Genomic DNA, 7,729 nt, shown 5'->3' with positions numbered 1-7,729 from the left:
AACTTAGGGAATAGCCTGCTTAGTGCCATTCAAATAATGCCGGCATTATAGCTCTTGGCTGGGTGGCAAAGGAAGGAATAACAGGTGTAGATAAGGAGTGGGAAGAGCATGGTATTATGGTCGCTGCCTGTTGTAAATTGCTATGGGAACCAAACAGTTGTGTTCTAGATCAGTTTTGCCACCTACACAAAAGGGGAATAAGACACAGATAACCCTACAGCTGAGTTCTGTTCTTCTGATGTCTGGCAATGTTTAAATGAACTCATGAAGGAAGTGTTGAGTAGCGAAAGACAAATGACCTTTTCCATCTGGGAAAGGTCTTAAAATCTTAAAGCTGCAACGCCTGTGTTTATCAGAAGAGAAAGAAGGGAAAATGCAGGTGAGGAAGAGAGAAGCCAAATCCACGCTCTCTGAATTCGGAGAGGATGGCAGGATTTAAAAGAGCAAGTGACCTTCAGGAAATTGATCCCGGCGTTGATGGATCACTATATTTAGGACACAGACTAATAGGTCAGCTGTTGCCTCTTCACTGCAGAAAAGGTAAGATTTCCTACCCCTCCAGAGACAGAAACTTTAAATGGCTTTGAATGAAGCAATTTTAACACTTATTACACCATCCCCAGGGATTTTCAAACTGTTCTGCAAATACGGCAGGCAGGTAGGGGAGATGAGTCCTCCCATCCTGTCATTACCGATGGAAAAACTGATACGCGGAGATGTGACATGACTTGTCCCAGAAAACCTCCCTAAAAGAGACTCTCATCGCTTGCTTCTGAGGTATGTGATTAACCACCAGCCACCTTTCCCTTTCAACAAGTTCCATAGGAGCAGAACCACAGATCTCACATATTTTTTTAGTACTAAGCCATCAATTAGTCCAGGTTTACGCAAAACAGTGCCCAGGGTCTCTTTACAGGTCTATAAACCCGAGAGGACCTATTTGTGATCTTGGGCTGAGATTCAAGTTTTAAAGGAAAAGCGAAACTGGGGCAATTTTTTTTTCATTCCTTCAATTTTCCTACTGAGTTCTCATATTCTACATTTGAAAGCGCCTGCAGGGCTTGCGTGGAAGGCAGCTTGCAGATTTCCAAGGCCTTTTTCTGTTTCAGTCTTGATCCCAAATTTTGACTCTACTAAGGCTGGCAGCCCCTCCGTACAGCATGCGTAATACTGACATCTCAAATAGCGTTTGGATTGGACCTTCCAAGACACATGAGCAATCAAAGGCACGTTTATGAGATCCATCTGGAATGGGCATTGCCCCTCTCTCACACCATGGTGGGGGAGAGCAAAAGACTGCAACAGCAGCATCAAAGCTGGATAGGGGAAGCTAATAACAGCAAACAGAAGACGAAAAAATAAGTAATAAAAGGATTACCCACTGCATGGGAAGCTTCCCAAGGTTCAGTATGACTGTGGGAAAGAATTCATAATCCCAGGTTTCATTCGGACCCTGTCTGGGAACAAAGGCACCTGTATTAAAATCAGTGTTGTTGATTTTGGCAAACCGTGATCAAATAGAATAGAAAAGAATAGAAAAGATGGTACAAATCTGATTGTCCCTGGGCATATAATTCTTGGTGCTCCACACATCCTCTCTACCCTTCCCACATACATCTTGGCGTGACCCCGAATCCTTTGTTTTGCACAACATCTTTTTTGATCGAGTGAAAGCTCAGATCTGAAAATATCCTTGAGATGGCAATGGGGCGAGTATGAGAGAGCACTCCGCAGCTGGAGCGAGCCGGCTTCACAGGGGCAGCCCTCCTACCTGCCAAGTCTCACCACAGTCTCCCGTCCCCTGGATCCTTTTGGAACCCACTCTGAGAGAAATTCAGTCATATGTTTAGTTAATTTTAAACTAGAAACCAACCAGAAGACAACCAGAGTTAATAGTACTCCTTTAAATTAGACGTTCTCCCGTATATGGAAAAAGTCCTTGGCCGGGTTTCTCAGCAGCTGGAAACGCACATAGCTCCTCTCAGTCCCCAGCAGCTAAGCACCTTCCCCGGCGCTTCTTTCCAAAGGCATCAAGAAAAGCAAGATGGGAAAATGAATAAATACTGGAATCACTCAATAAAACGTTAGATAAGAATAGCCAGAGATAAGAATAGCTAGTAAGGAGGAATGGGGGACCGGCACAGGGTCCTTCCGCAGCGAGGTGTGGAGCAACTGGGGACCGTCGCTCTGTGGGCACCTCTCCTGAAAATAAAACTGCAGCACCTTAGCACGCCCCCAGGACACAAAGCGTTTCACAAGCAGAAAGTGCTACCAGCTTACAGTGTCATTCACTGCTGAACTGTAGCACGGAGCGAAAAACAGCATCTATTCAATAGCTGTTTGGGACAGAAAGTGAAAAACAACATGGCCATTGAAACGGCGGGAGGAATTTCTGGTAGGCAGAGCGTAATGAGCCAAGTTGGCCTGTGGCCAGGACATGGAGGTTAGTCATCTCCTTTTGTGAAAAGTGCCATCAGATCTTCAATGACTGAGAGCATTCAGGACCTTGGGTTTCTGTCTAATGCAGAAGATGGATAACAATGCTAAAGAGGAAACATCAGAGGCGAGTATGATTATAAACAGGGAGGATATGCGAGATATCTTCCAGATAGAGGGGGAAAAAATGGAGCTCTAGGCACTGGCCAAAACAAACAGAAGTCTCCATGAGTGGATGGGGGTCATTCCAGGCTACTACATGAATTATATCAGGAGCCGCCATGGCCCTCCGCGTGGCTTCACAAAGTTTGGCTTTAACACTTGAATGCCACTGGCAGAACAAGAGAAAAACGCTGCACCCATGGTCAAAGAAAGCCAAGAAGGAAACTCAGGGAGACAGAAATTAGGAGTCCTATTTCACTTGGGGGAACAATTAAGAATTATTTATTGAGGATGAACTAATGGATCTTTATTTTTAGAGGAGAGCTTTGGGGAATTTTAAGAGTTTCCCGCTCTTAGCTCATATTTAAATAATAAATAACTATCTGAGTTCTGGGGAAGGTTCAAGACAGCCGTTCATCCAGTTGCAGCCAGGCCACAAGGAATTGTTCCCAAAATTGAGAGAATGAGAATAACTAGCATTCCTGGAGCCAATTCAGATCTTCTTCCATCTTTTCAGAAAAGACACACGTAAATAATTTCACCTAGTGTTTTTATTGTGGTCTGTGCTGTGAAAACAGTGGACAACCCTAAAACATACGTTTGTGAAACTAAAGGATAGATCAGTAACACATCATTCAGCAAGAAAGTCTGCAACTGTGAAAATAAATCCTGCAAAAATAATCCTGATGAATTTTCAGCCATCGACAGACCGAACGAGCCTGGATACAAATGTACGAAAATTGAACTTTGCCGATGTTGAACTATGAACATTGAACTATGCCTCTCTGAGCTGAAAGAAGGGCTGAATATCAGACCTGATGCTTTTCATCTGCCTCAAACTCTAACTAAAATGCAGACACGCAAAGCTAGCTCTAATTATTTACTTTAAAAACATTATGCACTTTATTTCAAGTACAACTTTTAACACTGTCTGTAAGCTATTTATAGGGACTGTGTCTTTATCCATTTCACATACACACGGCAGCAAAAGGTCGTTCATAAGTATATATCAGAAGTGGAAGACAGTGAAGAGGGATGCTAATCAGAGTTGCTCCTAACCACTTGCTGTTCAAAGAGCAGCGCGGGGCTAGATACTAATGTATTTGACCCTTCAAAAGCTTAGTAGCCAATTAGCTTTGTAAAGGCTGTGATGAACTGCACTCATTTACTGTGCGTCCACACACTCAACTGTCACGTTTAACAAGCAGCAGGACCACCTACGGCTGCCCAGCAAGGCCCTTTGCATACTTAACGCTGAGGCCGCGTGTGTAGTCACTAGAGAGGAAAAAAGATGTAAAAAGCACAGCTTGGGATGACTTCCACAAACAAAGCAATGTCATTTGCAAAACTGTAAGATTCCAGTCAGTTCCGTAAGTTTGCAACGTTTTCCTTGGATTCTCAGGAATGGCTCCAGAACATCTGTTCTCTTTGCTGCATCAACGGTAGGTCTTACATTTCCTTCCAGAGCACCATAGTCATAACCATGCAGGTAACCCCTGGATAACCCAAGGTGATCCTTGACGTCTTCATTGGAAAGATCGTTACTAAAATGCCTGACCACATCTGAAGAGGTTCACACATTTGTTTGTTTGACACGTCGAGCTCGTGTTTCCCTCCGCACTGCCCCAGGATGCTTGGCCAATACTGGAGCCCATCATGTCACAACACTTCATTCCCATCCATAACTCACGAATTAGCAGTGCAGATTTGCTGTTTTCCTTCTCAGCCATCGCAGCAAGCCAACCAGGGCTCACAAAGCAAAGTCTAGGTAGATAAACACAGAGACGGATTATCCAAGGCTCCTTCTATCCCTCAGTGTCCTTCAGTCAATGCAGTACCTGAAGACCAGCAGGGCTGATAGCACAGCAACCAAACCGGACAGGTGGGAACACCCTTCACCTGAGAAACTGCACATAATTAGTCAGCTACTTGGGAAGGGCATTTATTGGTCTGGTACCAAATCGCTAAAACACTTAACATATTCTTAAGTCACACGTGTCCCACGAGTGAAGTATGTCCTTGGCAGGAAGCTGAAGCCGAACAGACTTAAACACGTGCTTAAATATAAGCACATACGTAAGTGTCTCAGTGAACTGTGGCTGTGTTGACATTCGTATTGCTAGCCAAGGTGCCAAGCAAAATCATTTATTAGTTTCTTCTTTCTCCCCATTTACTTTTATTTTTTTTATACTGGAGTCTTCGTAAAGAGAAGTTGCATTTCATACCGAGCAGACACAACTAATCAGTCTTCTTTAATAAGGAGAGAAATTAGGCAAGAAGGACAATGGTGGCTGTGAAATTAGAGAGAGATGTTGATGTCTTATTTTTAAAGCCCCTAATTTTTTAAAGAAGCGCTGTATTTTAGCCCTTGGCAGCAGTCATTATGCAAAAATAAGGCATTGCGTTAGGCTACTTTGAGCTAAAGTTTTCTTTAAAAATTTCCAGTAAGTTAAACTTAATGGAAAGTCAGGGATATTTGTTTCACGAATTAAAAGGAAAGTTTCCCCTTTTAAGTAGCAAAGTGAGAGATGAGGAATGTTTCTTTTTTCTCTCAACATATACCAGTCATGCTGCCGTACTCTCAAAACTTCCTACGCGTTTTCTGTCTCTCCGTTGAGCTGCCATCATCTGCCTCCCAGCGCTGCAGCCCCGTGTCAATTCGAGGGCTACGTCTAAGCCTCGGCCATAATTCGTCAGGATCAGATGGCAGCCAGTCCCTGGGAGCTGGGACACTTCTCACCCGGCACGGAGCAAAAACAGCTATCTGAAGCTGCCCACCTGCTCCAGGGCCACTTTGTCAAATCCGATACTTCGGGGGGGTGACACCTACCTGTCAGACTGACTTTTGGGATGTTGACACAGCAGTCGGAGCGAACATCTGTTGCTGCTGCTCTGCGGTGAGCTCATTTAGACGCTCCAGAAGCAAAGATGAAAACATGTTTCGGTGCCTCCCTCCTGCCTGCTCCACCTGAGAAACCCTCGGAGTCTCATCTGAGCGGCTGAACAGCTGTGGCCAGACGACACCTTATCCCCTTCCCGCTTTGGAACATCGCTTTAACTCCCAGCTACTCCCTCGCTGAATCCTCACCACCAGTCGCATTCCCCTGGGTACCGAGCTGTCCCTACGGCCATTTTCCCACCCTCACATATAAATATCTCAGCACCCAAAGCAAGGGGAAATTAGACCATTTGCTTTGTAGCTGATGGGAACTGGGGATAAATTTAAAATAAAAAATAATAAAATAAAAATAAAAAAGGCTGCAAATCAGAGAGTGCAGCTCCAAGGTTGGATGTCCCGCTGAACGGGAGTGTGTGGAAATGCTAGGGCAGGATAAGGGACTCGGTCAGTTAGAACAAGGTGCTGGAAGCAGCGGGTTGCAGCCCGCTGTCCCCCCTGCTATGGCTGCACGCCTCCTGCAAACCGTTTAGAACGATGCACACTGTTCCTTATCTCTAGGATTTGCTCATTATTCAGGTTCGGGGGCTTTTAGGTAGTTTTTTGTACTCTTCTTACCTTGTTCCGGTTGCGCAAGCAAAACCAGGCCCCTTAGCAAGCAGCTTCAGTGCATCTGGGTGAGTTGAAAAATGGCCGAGAAGCCCGGGCTCCACCACTGTGTGATGCTACTGCAAAGGAGACGCAAGCGGGAGAGTCAGGCTGGGAAATGTAGACAGGACAGTCTCTTTGGTTACCTGCCCACAGTTACGCTGTGAGAAGCTGCCCGGGTCAGTCCTCACTCTGGATCTCAGCCTACACGAGGTTTTGGGGCTGCAGAAGTGAAAACTCAGAGCAAAGCAGCAGCCCTGCTGGGCTTTAGGCTCAGATAGGGTATCAAGCCCTCTTTTCCAAAGCTGACAGCAATTAGAGGAGGGTGGCAGATGCTTTCTCCCAACGGCCTCTTGCTTTAACGAGCACCTCCTCTGCCTCTAACTTAAGACGCAGCTGGAGACCCTCCGTGCCACGCACAAAGCTTACATGCAGTGCCACTCGGTAAATAATAAAGACAGCAATATAATATAATCATAGCTGCCTCTGGGATAGACGTTTTCTCAGTGCGACAGCTTCCAGAAGTTCAAAGCCTCGCATGAACAGAATACACGCAGGCTGTGTGTGTTAACTAATCAGTGTCTCCATCTCTATGTGATCATTTTCTAAATTGCCATAAAAGTGGTACCAAGAGCGCAGAAGATGAAACTCTTCTGTCTGGGTGCTGTAATCACACTGAATGCATCTGAGCAGACTGCATAGCAAATGGGCACCGGGGATTTTAAATATCTCAGTTTCCATCATTAAACATCGTAAGCTAGTTCCTGCTTCCTTCTCAGTCACCTCTCCTGACTCCATCAGGCTGCTGATGCAACGCTGAGTGATATGTGGCAGCACGTTACTCTCAGTGGAGATTAATTGTTTCTTTTTTAAGGCTTCTACAACCCCCACCCCCTCTGGGTCTCCCACTTGGTAAAGTCACACGTCAAAACCTAATGGGAAGGTGTGAGACATGACATGACTTTATAAGAAAATAAAATTGGGGCCAAGGGAGATGGAGTTTGGATTTTGACAAGGGACTTTGTTTTTCTGTTTGTTTCTTCCCCTAAGACTATGTTTCTATTTTTAGACCTGAATGCACTGCTGTGATTCATACTGTAATTGCTAGAGGAGATGGGGAGGGACTGCACCTGTGTGGGACCACGAGGGACCACAAAGTGATGCTGGTTCCTCCCCACGCTGACGAATCCCCATTGTCTGCTGTGCACAAACACCGCTACCTGCCCAAAATCCCTTCAGCCCGCAGATTTCCCTTTACAGCTGTCTCCAGAGTGTCGCAAGGGAAGATGATGGATGGGCAGAATTTTATTTCCATTAGAAGGAAGCCAACTGAGTATTTCCATCTGCTTTATTAAAAATACTAGTTCTCGCTTTACTTAATCTTGAAAAATGCAACATGTTTCTGCAGCTGAGTTTGCATTTTGTCTAGGAAATGGATGCCTGAGGTGGAATGATTTTCTGTGGGAACAGAGCAAGGTGGAATTTGGTGCCTTCCCCCGACACCCCATGGGCAGGGGGCATCCAGCTTGGCAGAGAGAAGCTGATACCCCACAATTACCATCTCCCCAAAGGGGTCGTACTTCAGGT

At 45.4% G+C, this 7,729-nt stretch overlaps 1 long non-coding RNA gene across 1 annotated transcript; it reads left to right on the top strand.

Moving 5' to 3' along the window:
- Nucleotides 1-357: 357 nt before the first annotated feature.
- LOC134519312 (uncharacterized) lies at nt 358-7,293 on the top strand. Its single transcript, XR_010072187.1, has 3 exons — nt 358-540; nt 624-777; nt 7,212-7,293. It is a non-coding gene; the product is annotated as an uncharacterized LOC134519312 (long non-coding RNA).
- Nucleotides 7,294-7,729: the final 436 nt, after the last annotated feature.

Source organism: Chroicocephalus ridibundus, chromosome 8 (assembly GCF_963924245.1).
Source record: "Chroicocephalus ridibundus chromosome 8, bChrRid1.1, whole genome shotgun sequence".
NCBI classification, from domain to species: domain Eukaryota; kingdom Metazoa; phylum Chordata; class Aves; order Charadriiformes; family Laridae; genus Chroicocephalus; species Chroicocephalus ridibundus.
This window is presented reverse-complemented; position numbering and strand designations above follow the sequence as displayed.